This window comes from Thalassophryne amazonica, chromosome 10, assembly GCF_902500255.1.
Source record: "Thalassophryne amazonica chromosome 10, fThaAma1.1, whole genome shotgun sequence".
NCBI lineage: Eukaryota > Metazoa > Chordata > Actinopteri > Batrachoidiformes > Batrachoididae > Thalassophryne > Thalassophryne amazonica.
The window spans coordinates 32,058,735-32,072,250 of NC_047112.1; the positions used below are offsets into that span (position 1 = coordinate 32,058,735).

The 13,516-nt window shown below is 42.1% G+C and overlaps 1 protein-coding gene across 7 annotated transcripts in view; it reads right to left on the bottom strand.

Annotated features, from left to right (window-relative positions):
* The window catches only part of elavl4 (ELAV like neuron-specific RNA binding protein 4), a 258,140-nt gene that overhangs the window by 143,610 nt on the left and 101,014 nt on the right, over positions 1-13,516 (bottom strand). The gene's annotated exons all lie outside the window — the stretch shown is intronic.

The window sequence follows — 13,516 nt, forward strand, 5'->3', positions numbered from 1 at the left end:
TAATCTTCCACAACGATGAGGCAGAGTATCGGCAGAAGGTTCGACATCTGTAGGTGTGGTGCAGAGCCAACAATCTCTGCATGAATATGCTGAAGACAAAGGAAGTGATTGTGGACTTCAGGAAGAGTAAGCACTCCCCTCTATATCCAGCTTCATGTACCTGGGTCTGCACATTACAGACAGCCTCATCTAGTCAAACAACACAGCCAGCTTCCTGAAACAGGCCCACCAATGCCTCTACTTTCTGAGGAAGCTGAAATGTGTTGGACTGCTTTTTTATCCTTCTACATGTGTGGTGGAGAGTGTCCTGAGCCAGTACATCACTGTGTGGTGCGGTCACTGCTCTGCTGTGGACAGGAAGGCTCTGCAGCACGTGGTGAAAGCTGCACAGAGAATCATCGGGTGTAACTTTCCATCACTGACTTTTACATCAGCTGCTGCAGGAGCAGGGCCTCCAGTATTATGAAGGACCCCACTTACCTCGCTCACGGACTGTTTGAATCCCTCTGCCTTCAGGGAGAAGGCTGCACTACATCAAGGCCAGAACCTCCCTTCTGCGGTCCAGCTTCTTTTTGGAAGCTATCAGACAACGCTGCTAAATGGGACTGAGTGCAACATGGCCGCAATTCACCTTTTGCAGTTCGCAACACTGGCTCTTCTGTTTAACTTATTGTAGGTTTGACATATTTTAGTTCTAACTTATTGTGCATTTTATTTGTATATATTTTGCTTATCTTTTACTTGCTTTTTTTTTTTTAACTTTCATCCCTTCACCAGAACTTGAGTACGGAATTTCGATGCTGACGTGAATTACATATTGGAATAAAAATAAATTAACCTTCACACACACACACACACACACACACACACACACACACACACACACACACACACGCACGCACGCACGCACACACAAATGAATGCTGTCGCAGTAGCATGCAAGGTCCTCAACTGTACACTGGGAGCAAGTTGGAGCCCTTGTTCAAATGCATCTTAGGCCTGTGACTGCATGCAGCTCAACAACCAAATCTGTGATGCTATACTCATTTACACCCCTATTCCACAGGACATCGTTCTATTACAACCCCCCATGATCCAGAAAAGGTGTAAAAATGGGATGAAACAGCTTATGGCCCAATCACACGGCATACAACGATTCCTGAACGAAGGGAAAAAAGTAAAAAAATCACAAGTCATTGAGAAAAGGTAGATGAATGAGCTTTATCACAGAACAGCCTGCGAACCAAGAGTGCAAAAGGGATGAAAGAACAAAGCAACACTGAAGATAACGTTGAGCTCAATGCTTTAAACGAAATGCGCCTGGAGCCACTGCTGGAGCAGTGTGTGTCTATATCAATCAATCAATCAATCAATCAATTTTTTTATATAGCGCCAAATCACAACAAACAGTTGCCCCAAGGCGCTTTATATTGTAAGGCAAGGCCATACAATAATTATGTAAAACCCCAACGGTCAAAACGACCCCCTGTGAGCAAGCACTTGGCTACAGTGGGAAGGAAAAACTCCCTTTTAACAGGAAGAAACCTCCAGCAGAACCAGGCTCAGGGAGGGGCAGTCTTCTGCTGGGACTGGTTGGGGCTGAGGGAGAGAACCAGGAAAAAGACATGCTGTGGAGGGGAGCAGAGATCGATCACTAATGATTAAATGCAGAGTGGTGCATACAGAGCAAAAAGAGAAAGAAACAGTGCATCATGGGAACCCCCCAGCAGTCTACGTCTATAGCAGCATAACTAAGGGATGGTTCAGGGTCACCTGATCCAGCCCTAACTATAAGCTTTAGCAAAAAGGAAAGTTTTAAGCCTAATCTTAAAAGTAGAGAGGGTGTCTGTCTCCCTGATCTGAATTGGGAGCTGGTTCCACAGGAGAGGAGCCTGAAAGCTGAAGGCTCTGCCTCCCATTCTACTCTTACAAACCCTAGGAACTACAAGTAAGCCTGCAGTCTGAGAGCGAAGCGCTCTATTGGGGTGATATGGTACTACGAGGTCCCTAAGATAAGATGGGACCTGATTATTCAAAACCTTATAAGTAAGAAGAAGAATTTTAAATTCTATTCTAGAATTAACAGGAAGCCAATGAAGAGAGGCCAATATGGGTGAGATATACTCTCTCCTTCTAGTCCCCGTTAGTACTCTAGCTGCAGCATTTTGAATTAACTGAAGGCTTTTTAGGGAACTTTTAGGACAACCTGATAATAATGAATTACAATAGTCCAGCCTAGAGGAAATAAATGCATGAATTAGTTTTTCAGCATCACTCTGAGACAAGACCTTTCTGATTTTAGAGATATTGCGTAAATGCAAAAAAGCAGTCCTACATATTTGTTTAATATGCGCTTTGAATGACATATCCTGATCAAAAATGACTCCAAGATTTCTCACAGTATTACTAGAGGTCAGGGTAATGCCATCCAGAGTAAGGATCTGGTTAGACACCATGTTTCTAAGATTTGTGGGGCCAAGTACAATAACTTCAGTTTTATCTGAGTTTAAAAGCAGGAAATTAGAGGTCATCCATGTCTTTATGTCTGTAAGACAATCCTGCAGTTTAGCTAATTGGTGTGTGTCCTCTGGCTTCATGGATAGATAAAGCTGGGTATCATCTGCGTAACAATGAAAATTTAAGCAATACCGTCTAATAATACTACCTAAGGGAAGCATGTATAAAGTGAATAAAATTGGTCCTAGCACAGAACCTTGTGGAACTCCATAATTAACTTTAGTCTGTGAAGAAGATTCCCCATTTACATGAACAAATTGTAATCTATTAGACAAATATGATTCAAACCACCGCAGCGCAGTGCCTTTAATACCTATGGCATGCTCTAATCTCTGTAATAAAATGTTATGGTCAACAGTATCAAAAGCAGCACTGAGGTGTAACAGAACAAGCACAGAGATGAGTCCACTGTCCGAGGCCATAAGAAGCTCATTTGTAACCTTCACTAATGCTGTTTCTGTACTATGATGAATTCTAAAACCTGACTGAAACTCTTCAAATAGACCATTCCTCTGCAGATGATCAGTTAGCTGTTTTACAACTACCCTTTCAAGAATTTTTGAGAGAAAAGGAAGGTTGGAGATTGGCCTATAATTAGCTAAGATAGCTGGGTCAAGTGATGGCTTTTTAAGTAATGGTTTAATTACTGCCACCTTAAAAGCCTGTGGTACATAGCCAACTAACAAAGATAGATTGATCATATTTAAGATCGAAGCATTAAATAATGGTAGGGCTTCCTTGAGCAGCCTGGTAGGAATGGGGTCTAATAAACATGTTGATGGTTTGGATGAAGTAACTAATGAAAATAACTCAGACAGAACAATCGAAGAGAAAGAGTCTAACCAAATACCGGCATCACTGAAAGTAGCCAAAGATAACAATACGTCTTTGGGATGGTTATGAGTAATTGTTTCTCTAATAGTTAAAATTTTGTTAGCAAAGAAAGTCATGAAGTCATTACTAGTTAAAGTTAATGGAATACTCAGCTCAATAGAGCTCTGACTCTTTGTCAGCCTGGCTACAGTGCTGAAAAGAAACCTGGGGTTGTTCTTATTTTCTTCAATTAGTGATGAGTAGAAAGATGTCCTAGCTTTACGGAGGGCTTTTTTTTATAGAGCAACAGACTCTTTTTCCAGGCTAAGTGAAGATCTTCTAAATTAGTGAGACGCCATTTCCTCTCCAACTTAAGGGTTATCTGCTTTAAGCTACGAGTTTGTGAGTTATACCACGGAGTCAGGCACTTCTGATTTAAAGCTCTTTTTTTCAGAGGAGCTACAGCATCCAAAGTTGTCTTCAATGAGGATGTAAAACTATTGACGAGATACTCTATCTCACTTACAGAGTTTAGGTAGCTACTCTGCACTGTGTTGGTATATGGCATTAGAGAACATAAAGAAGGAATCATATCCTTAAACCTAGTTACAGCGCTTTCTGAAAGACTTCTAGTGTAATGAAACTTATTCTCCACTGCTGGGTAGTCCATCAGAGTAAATGTAAATGTTATTAAGAAATGATCAGACAGAAGGGAGTTTTCAGGGAATACTGTTAAGTCTTCAATTTCCATACCAAAGTCAGAACAAGATCTAAGATATGATTAAAGTGGTGGGTGGACTCATTTACTTTTTGAGCAAAGCCAATAGAGTCTAATAATAGATTAAATGCAGTGTTGAGGCTGTCATTCTCAGCATCTGTGTGGATGTTAAAATCGCCCACTATAATTATCTTATCTGAGCTAAGCACTAAGTCAGACAAAAGGTCTGAAAATTCACAGAGAAACTCACAGTAACGACCAGGTGGACGATAGATAATAACAAATAAAAACTGGTTTTTGGGACTTCCAATTTGGATGGACAAGACTAAGAGTCAAGCTTTCAAATGAATTAAAGCTCTGTCTGGGTTTTTGATTAATTAATAAGCTGGAATGGAAGATTGCTGCTAATCCTCCGCCCCGGCCCGTGCTACGAGCATTCTGACAGTTAGTGTGACTCGGGGGTGTTGACTCATTTAAACTAACATATTCATCCTGCTGTAACCAGGTTTCTGTAAAGCAGAATAAATCAATATGTTGATCAATTATTATATCATTTACCAACAGGGACTTAGAAGAGAGAGACCTAATGTTTAATAGACCACATTTAACTGTTTTAGTCTGTGGTGCAGTTGAAGGTGCTATATTATTTTTTCTTTTTGAATTTTTATGCTTAAATAGATTTTTGCTGGTTATTGGTAGTCTGGGAGCAGGCACCGTCTCTACGGGGATGGGGTAATGAGGGGATGGCAGGGGGAGAGAAGCTGCAGAGAGGTGTGTAAGACTACAACTCTGCTTCCTGGTCCCAACCCTGGATAGTCACGGTTTGGAGGATTTAAGAAAACTGGCCAGATTTCTAGAAATGAGAGCTGCTCCATCCAAAGTGGGATGGATGCCGTCTCTCCTAACAAGACCAGGTTTTCCCCAGAAGCTTTGCCAATTATCTATGAAGCCCACCTCATTTTTTGGACACCACTCAGACAGCCAGCAATTCAAGGAGAACATGCGGCTAAACATGTCACTCCCGGTCCGATTGGGGAGGGGCCCAGAGAAAACTACAGAGTCCGACATTGTTTTTGCAAAGTTACACACCGATTTAATGTTAATTTTAGTGACCTCCGATTGGCGTAACCGGGTGTCATTACTGCCGACGTGAATTACAATCTTACCAAATTTACGCTTAGCCTTAGCCAGCAGTTTCAAATTTCCTTCAATGTCGCCTGCTCTGGCCCCGGAAGACAATTGACTATGGTTGCTGGTGTCGCTAACTTCACATTTCTCAAAACAGAGTCGCCAATAACCAGAGTTTGATCCTCGGCGGGTGTGTCGTCGAGTAGGGAAAAATGGTTAGAAATGTGAACGGGTTGGCGGTGTACACGGGGCTTCTGTTTAGGACTACGCTTCCTCCTCACAGTCACCCAGTCGGCCTGCTTTCCCGGCTGCTCGGGATCTGCCAGGGGTAACTAACGGCGGCTAAGCTACCTTGGTCCGCACCGACTACAGGGGCCTGGCTAGCTGTAGAATTTTCCACGGTGCGGAGCCGAGTCTCCAATTCGCCCAGCCTGGCCTCCAAAGCTATGAATAAGCTACACTTATTACAAGTACCGTTACTGCTAAAGGAGGCAGAGGAATAACTAAACATTTCACACCCAGAGCAGAAAAGTGCGGGAGAGACAGGAGAAGCCGCCATGCTAAATCGGCTAAGAGCTAGTAGCTACGCTAAGCTAGCGGATTCCTAAAAACACGCAAAGTGAATAATGTGTAAATAATTTAGAGGTGATTCAGCAGAAGGAGTGCTTTAGTTAAGGCACGTAAAGATTACATTGGGAAACAAATCGTAATCTAGATAAATAGATCAATCTAACTGCGTAGATTAAACAGCTAACAGATACAGAAAAACACCGCTGTGCTCCGGAACAGGAAGTGATACAATACCGCAGTGAGAGCCAACCACCAGTAGAGGTACATCTCTGAGTTCCAGGACTCGACCCTGACATGCAGCTCATTGCGCCTGAGTCCTGTAAAAATTGCAAACAGAAGCTGTGGAGATCTGTGCGCACGTCGGTGGACCCACCTGCTCTGGTTCCTCGTCCACAACAAAAGAGGGATTATCTCCTCATCATCAGAATCCTTACTGTCTGATGACACGCTGCATCTTGCTCCAATTAAAACAAAAAACAAAAAAACGATGGTGTGCCGTAGTCACTGCTCTATCACTGTATTACATTGCTAAACCATATATATTGATTTATAACAGAAAATTCTCTAAAGAAGGAATAAATATAAGTGTAAAGATGAATGACTATATCAGAGCAGTAAATTGATCAGTCCATGTGACTCCCCATATGCGGTTATTTCACAAGCTGCAGCTGATCCACAACATGAATTCTGCCTTCCAGAACAGCTCTTATAGAATCATCTGAATCATCTACCTGTTGCCACATGTACATAAGGGCTGGATAGTCATTCCTACACTCATATTGTTATATTTAATAAAAAATAATAAGCGCATGCAGGAGCTGCAGCCACTGCGTTCAGCACCATCGGAAATGACACAACTTTTTTGTGTTTCAAATTTAGCAGTTGCTTGTGGCAAAATAATTAATTGTATCCAGACAAAAGATTAATTATATAACGTGCCTGACCCCAGTGAAGCTGACCTCCCAACCAGATAAAAAAAAAAATCCAAACAAACAGGCTGATGTTGCCCTGTAATTTCCAACGGTACATGAATGCAGCATTGGCAGCAGCAGTGCTCACAAACCAGCTTCTGTAGTGTGTGAAAACATTCAGGTGGTTGAACGAAGTCAAACTAAAACCATCAAGAATGACAGCAAAATGAAATACGGACAAATTGAGGGTTTCAGTGGCATTCATTTAAATTTTTCAACAGTTTAAAAATCCTGACGAAGTACCAGCTGCAGGAATGAAGCTGCATGAAGGTTAAACAATGGCAACGAAAGTCAACAAAAGTCGAGATTTCTTGTTTCGTTTCGGCTTCATTGTCATTTGTTAAATGCATTGTGACTGGGCCATTACCTCAGCATGCCTCCTATCAGACTGGCTTATAAAGCACATACCTGGCAACTGTTCCAAAACTAAAGTAAAGCTGTGACAGGCTGTGTTCTCAATCATGACTGAAGCTGGTAAGACTATGAACATCTGGAAGTGACCGCATAATAATGACGATCTGGCAAATCAGGATGACATTTTTGAACTCAAAAATGTCACCCTGATTTAACCGGTGCAGGTGATATCCTTAACTACTGCATATACCAAGTTTATTCAAGATTGACAAAAAATGTATCAAGGAGTTACTGTGATGCTTTAAAAAGCACCATGATTTGCTATTCGGGATGAACTGGGAAGGAATGGCGCTCCATGGAATAGGGGTATTACATAAGGGTGCCAATAATTCCACAACATAGTTTGCTGACAATATTCAACAATGTGCAGACAGTAACCCTGCTCCTAGAGCTCACCTGCCCCACATGTTTAACATTTGCACCTATTGCAACCAAAGCTGATTAGTCAGGTCTGGGGTTTCCTAGCTCTTAATTGGCTGAACATGCCTGTCCTACTTAATTAAAAGTGGGTGTAGCAGGTAGAGTTGGAAAACATGCAGGATAGGTGAGCACCAAGAGCAGGGTTGATGACCCCTGCAGCATAGAACAATTAAACTGTGAAAAGAAATTTCAACCTATTCTTAGGATGAGACTGTTAATATCATCAGCAGTACTACAAAGCCAACAGATCTTTTGTATCTGCAATGAGGCAGACACAGTCTTTGAAAAGGCTAGCAAAAATGATCATTTTCTTTTTTTGTTTTCTCTCCCATTGCAGGCCGTAATGTATAGGAGTGATGTATCTATATATTAAAAGCCAAGTGGCCTCTGTGCACGTGTATGCATGTGTGCGTATAACTTCGATCACGGATAAACTGGGGAGAGCTGACATTTGGTAAAACAGAACACTGAGAAACTCCAGATATTAGCTAACAACACTGAACAATGGACACTGAGAATTACATTCTGGACTCATACGCCATTTCAGCAGGGGCAGTAAATCATCTACAGCACTGTTCAGAATAATAGTAGTGCTATGTGATTAAAAAGATTAATCCAGGTTTTGATTATATTTCTTATTGTTTCATGGGAAACAAGGTACCAGTAGATTCAGTAGATTCTCACAAATCCAACAAGACCAAGTATTCATGATATGCACACTCTTAAGGCTATGAAATTGGGCTATTAGTAAAAAAAAAAGTAGAAAAGGGGGTGTTCACAATAACAGTAGTGTGGCATTCGGTCAGTGAGTTTGTCAATTTTGTGGAACAAACAGGTGTGAATCAGGTGTCCCCTATTTAAGGATGAAGCCAGCACCTGTTGAACATGCTTTTCTCTTTGAAAGCCTGAGGAAAATGGGACGTTCAAGGCATTGTTCAGAAGAACAGCGTAGTTTGATTAAAAAGTTGATTGGAGAGGGGAAAACTTATACTCAGGTGCAAAAAATTACAGGCTGTTCAAAGTTCATCTACAATGATCTCCAATGCTTTAAAATGGACAAAAAGACAGACGCATGGAAGAAAACAGAAAACAACCATCAAAATGGATAGAAGAATAACCAGAATGGCAAAGGCTCACCCATTGATCAGCTCCAGGATGACCAAAGATAGTCTGGAGTTACCTGTACATGCTGTGACAGTTAGAAGACGCCTGTGTGAAGCTAATTTATTTGCAAGAATCCCCCGCAAAGTTCCTCTGTTAAATAAAAGACATGTGCAGAAGAGGTTACAATTTGCCAAAGAACACATCAACTGGCCTAAAGAGAAATGGAGGAATATTTTGTGGACTGATGAGAGTAAAACTGTTCTTTTTGGTTCCAAGGGCCGCAGACAGTTTGTGAAATGACGCCCAAACTCTGAATTCAAGCCACAGTTCACAGTGAAGACAGTGAAGCATGGTGGTGCAAGCATCATGATATAGGCATGTTTCTCCTACTATGGTGTCGGGCCTATATATCACATACCAGGTATCATGGATCAGTTTGGATATGTTAAAATACTTGAAGAGGTCATGTTGCCTTATGCTGAAGAGAACATGCCCTTGAAATGGGTGTTTCAACAAGATAATGACCCCAAGCACACTAGTAAACGAGCAAAATCTTGGTTCCAAACCAAAAAAATGAATGCCTCGCAGATGTGAAGAAATCATGAAAAACTGTGGTTATACAACTAAATACTACTTTAGTGATTCACAGCATTGCTAAAAAAGCAGTTTGAACATAATAGTTTTGAGTTTGTAGCGTCAACAGCAGATGCTACTATTATTGTGAACACCCCCTTTTCTACTTTTTTTTTTACTAATAGCCCAATTTCATAGCCTTAAGAGTGTGCATATCATGAATGCTTGGTCTTGTTGGATTTGTGAGAATCTACAGAATCTACTGGTACCTTGTTTCCCATGTAACAATAAGAAATATACTCAAAACCTGGATTAATCTTTTTAGTCACATAGCACTACTATTATTCTGAACACTACTGTATATATTAAAAGCAAAATGCCATCTATGTACATGCATGCGTATGTGCATTTGTGTGTATATACCTACCTTCGATCACGGAGAAACTGTGAACAGCTGACATTTGCCGTTTGGTATGCTTATGTATTTTGGGTCAAGGATGAAGGCTGCCAAAATGGAACACTGATAGGACTAATATTTTTGGAGAAACTATGGATATTAGCTACCAACACTGAACAATAGACGTTGATAATTGCATTTTGCATAATTACTTTCTGGACATGTATGCGTGCATGATTTTATTTGTAAATTCAATGTAAGTACAAAATATAATTCTAAATACATTAAAAATAAATGGATGACACAAGAAAGTGAAAACACTTATTTCCATTGTGGTCCATTTAAAAATCAAATGACAAAGCTGAAGTAATAATAAAATAAAATAATAACAATAATAATGATAATAATAATAGTGTGTATACGATAATAAGAACCTAAACAATTTCTAAATACGTTAAGGCAGAAAATTAACATAAAAAGTATGTAATTAACAGGAAACAAAAGAGTCAAGTTCTTCCTCTAAACACTGTCGAGGTCTAAGGTCTAAGGCTCTAAAAACATTCTGGACATGCAGATCATTCCAACTCATTATCGAAACTTTGCATAACTTATTTTCACCCTAGAAAAATGTCACCTACCTATTTTATAAACACAATTCAATCTAGAGCCTGTGGATCCCCATGGGCAACACGCTAGTTACAATTTTATATGTGTATATACACACACAGTATATATATATATATATATATATATATATATATATATATATATATATAGCGCCTCTGGCCTCTGTGCTGTCCTTTAGGCCGGTGTCCAGCCTAAAGAACAGCACAGAGGCTCTGATCATGGCAGCCAAACAAAACAAAAAACAAAAACAAAACAAAACAAAAAAAAGCCCTAAGCACCAGATCCATAGAGACAGGGGCCTACCACAGTCAACAGGACCCAAGTTGCAAGATGTGCAAATATGCCCCAGACACAGTTCAGCACACAGTAGCAGGATGCAACATGCAAGCTGGGCAGCGTACACTGAAAGGCACAACCAAGCATCATGAATTCTGCATAGGAACATCTATGTTGCATTCAGACTGGACGTCCCCGACTCCCAATGGGAGACGCCACCATAACGTGGTTGAGAATGACAGGGCTAAGGTCCCGTGGGACTTCAAATTTGAGCAGACAAGAGGCTGCTGGCAAACCAACCAGACATAGCGGTAGTTGATAAGGGAAAGAAAATTGCAGTTATGATCAATGTGGCAATCCCAGCTGACAGTAACATCAGAGAGAAGAACACAAGAAAACAGAGAAGTACCAAGGGCTGAAGGAGCAACTGGAGCAGATGTGGAAGGAAAAGCCCAAATTCGTCCCAGTGATAACAGGGGTACTAGGAGCTGTAACCTCCAAATTAGTAGAGTGGCTCTAGCAGATTCCAGGCACAACATCAGAGGTCTTTGTCCAGAAGAGTGCAGTTCTAGGAAGAGCTAAGATACTGCTTTAAACCCTCAAACTCTCAGGCCTCTGTGGTAGAGGACCCGAGCTTGGGGAACACACATCCCACTCGGAAAAACATGATATGGACGGGGAAATGTGTTAGGAATGAAACGATGCCACATCGTTTGATGAAAACGAAAACTGTCAACCTACAGAGGGCTGAATTCGAAGGCACCCCTAAAATCAGGGTGAAATAATGATGCTGCAGCCAAGGCCACTGTGCCAAAATTCCAATGCAGCAACTCGAAATGGTGCTCAGTAGTTTGTATGGCTCCCCACATGCTTTATGCATGTCCCCAATGAGACAACGGATGGTATCCTGGGGGATCTCTGCCCATATCTTGACCAAGGCATCACTTTGCTCTTGGATAGTCTGAAGTGCAATCTGGCGGGTGGGACGGACCAAAACATAATGTCCTAGAGGTTTTCTGTTGGATTGAGGTCAGGCAAGTGTAATGGGGCAAAGGCCCCATGGGGGCCAGTCAACAGTATTAATTCCATCATCCTACAGGAACTACCTGCATACTCTCTCCACATAAGGCTGGGCAATGTCATGCACCAGGAGGAATCTAGAACCCACTGCAACAGCGTAAGGTATGACAACCAGCCCAAGGATTTCATCCCGATATCTAACAGCAGTCAGGGTGCCATTGTCTAGCCTGTAGAGCGCTCTGCATTTTTCCAGGGATATGCCTCCTCTCATGGCCCTTCTCTGTCCTGCAGGTGTAGTTTCTCCTGCAGGCAGAGGTGGTCCATGTCTAACTGAAGTCACCTGAGGCTCATATTTACAGCAGGGCTTCAGCAACATTCATTCTCTCTGCTTGTTCCTTCAGGTAACCTTGTTTTATTTGGTTTTGTTAGGTTATGTTTTCACACTCAGTCATATTTGCACATACATGCTCACACATCCATGCACTGCGTACAGCCTACATGCTGACACGTCACACCCCATTATCTTTATATTTATTTAAAGTTAATTATTGCAATAAACTTCTTTGATTGACCTAAACCTTGTCTCCTCATTTGTTTGTTGCCAGCTAGGGGCCGGCTTGTGACACTCCCCAGACCTTCACTGACCCACCACCAAACTGCTCATGCTGAATGATATTGGAGGCAGCATAACGTTCTCTACAGTGTCTCCAGATCCTTTCATGGATGCCACATGTGCTCAAGTTGAACCTGTTCTCATCTGTGAAAAGCACAGGGCGCCAGTGGCGGACCTGCCAAGTCTGTCAAGTCTGGCAAATACAATCCAGCTCCACAGTGCCGGTCAATGAACACAGAGCCTGACGTTGGGCCCTCAGCAAGCCTGTTCTGAAAGTTTGGTCAGAGACAGTCACACCAGTGGCCTGCTGGGAGGGCATCTTGCAGAGCTCTCGCACAAGGGAGCAGATACTGGACCTGATGAAGGGTGTAGGACCTTCTACAGCCCTGTCCAGCTCTCCTTTAACTTCATGTCTCCTGGAATCTCCTCCCTGCTCTTGAGACTGTGCTGGGACACATAGCAAACCTTTGGGCAATGGCATATATTGATGTACCATCCTGGAGGAGTTGGACTACCTGTGCAACCTCTGCAGGGCTGAGGTACCCCCCCCCCCCCCCCCCCCCCCCATGCTACCAGTTGTGACACCGACTCCAACCAAATGCAAAACCAATGAAAAACCAGTCAGAAAAGATAAGAAGGAAAAAAATGTTGGTGACCTTGGCATATAAAACTATTCCTGTTTTGGGGTATTGTCTCATTGCTGCCCCTCTATTGAATTCCTTAACAGATAAAATGGATTAATAACCCCCCTCTGCTACGTAACTCGCCAGACCAATTAATTGACTTGATGCTAAACTCTGATTAAAAAGTGTTCCTTTAATTTTTTTTGGGAGCAATATATATATATATATATATATATATATATAAAACCTTCTGCACAATCACTGACCCACCACCAAACCACTCATGCTGAATGATACTGCAGGCAGCATAACGTTCTCCGCGGTGCCTGTGGCTGACTGCGGAACCTTCCGCACTGAAACTGCGGTAGGTTCCGAGGTCAAACCTCACCCCTGCTACATTTCTCCAAGTTGCATCAGGAAGGGCATCCAGCATCTGGCATAAAACATGCCAATTCAGCATGCAGATCCACCTCGGATCTGCTGTGATGGCCCTGAGTGAAAACAAGGGAGCAAGGGTCTCTCTCTCTCTCTCTCTCTCTCTCTCTCTCTCTCTCTCTCTCTCTCTCTCTCTCTCTCTCTCTCTCTCTCTCTCTCTCTCTCTCTCTCTCTCTCTCTCTCCTCTCTCTCTCTCTCTCTCTCTCTCTCTCTCTCTCTCTCTCTCTCTCTCTCTCTCTCTCTCTCTCTCCTCTCTCTCCTCTCTCTCTCTCTCTCTCTCTCTCTCTCTCTCTCTCT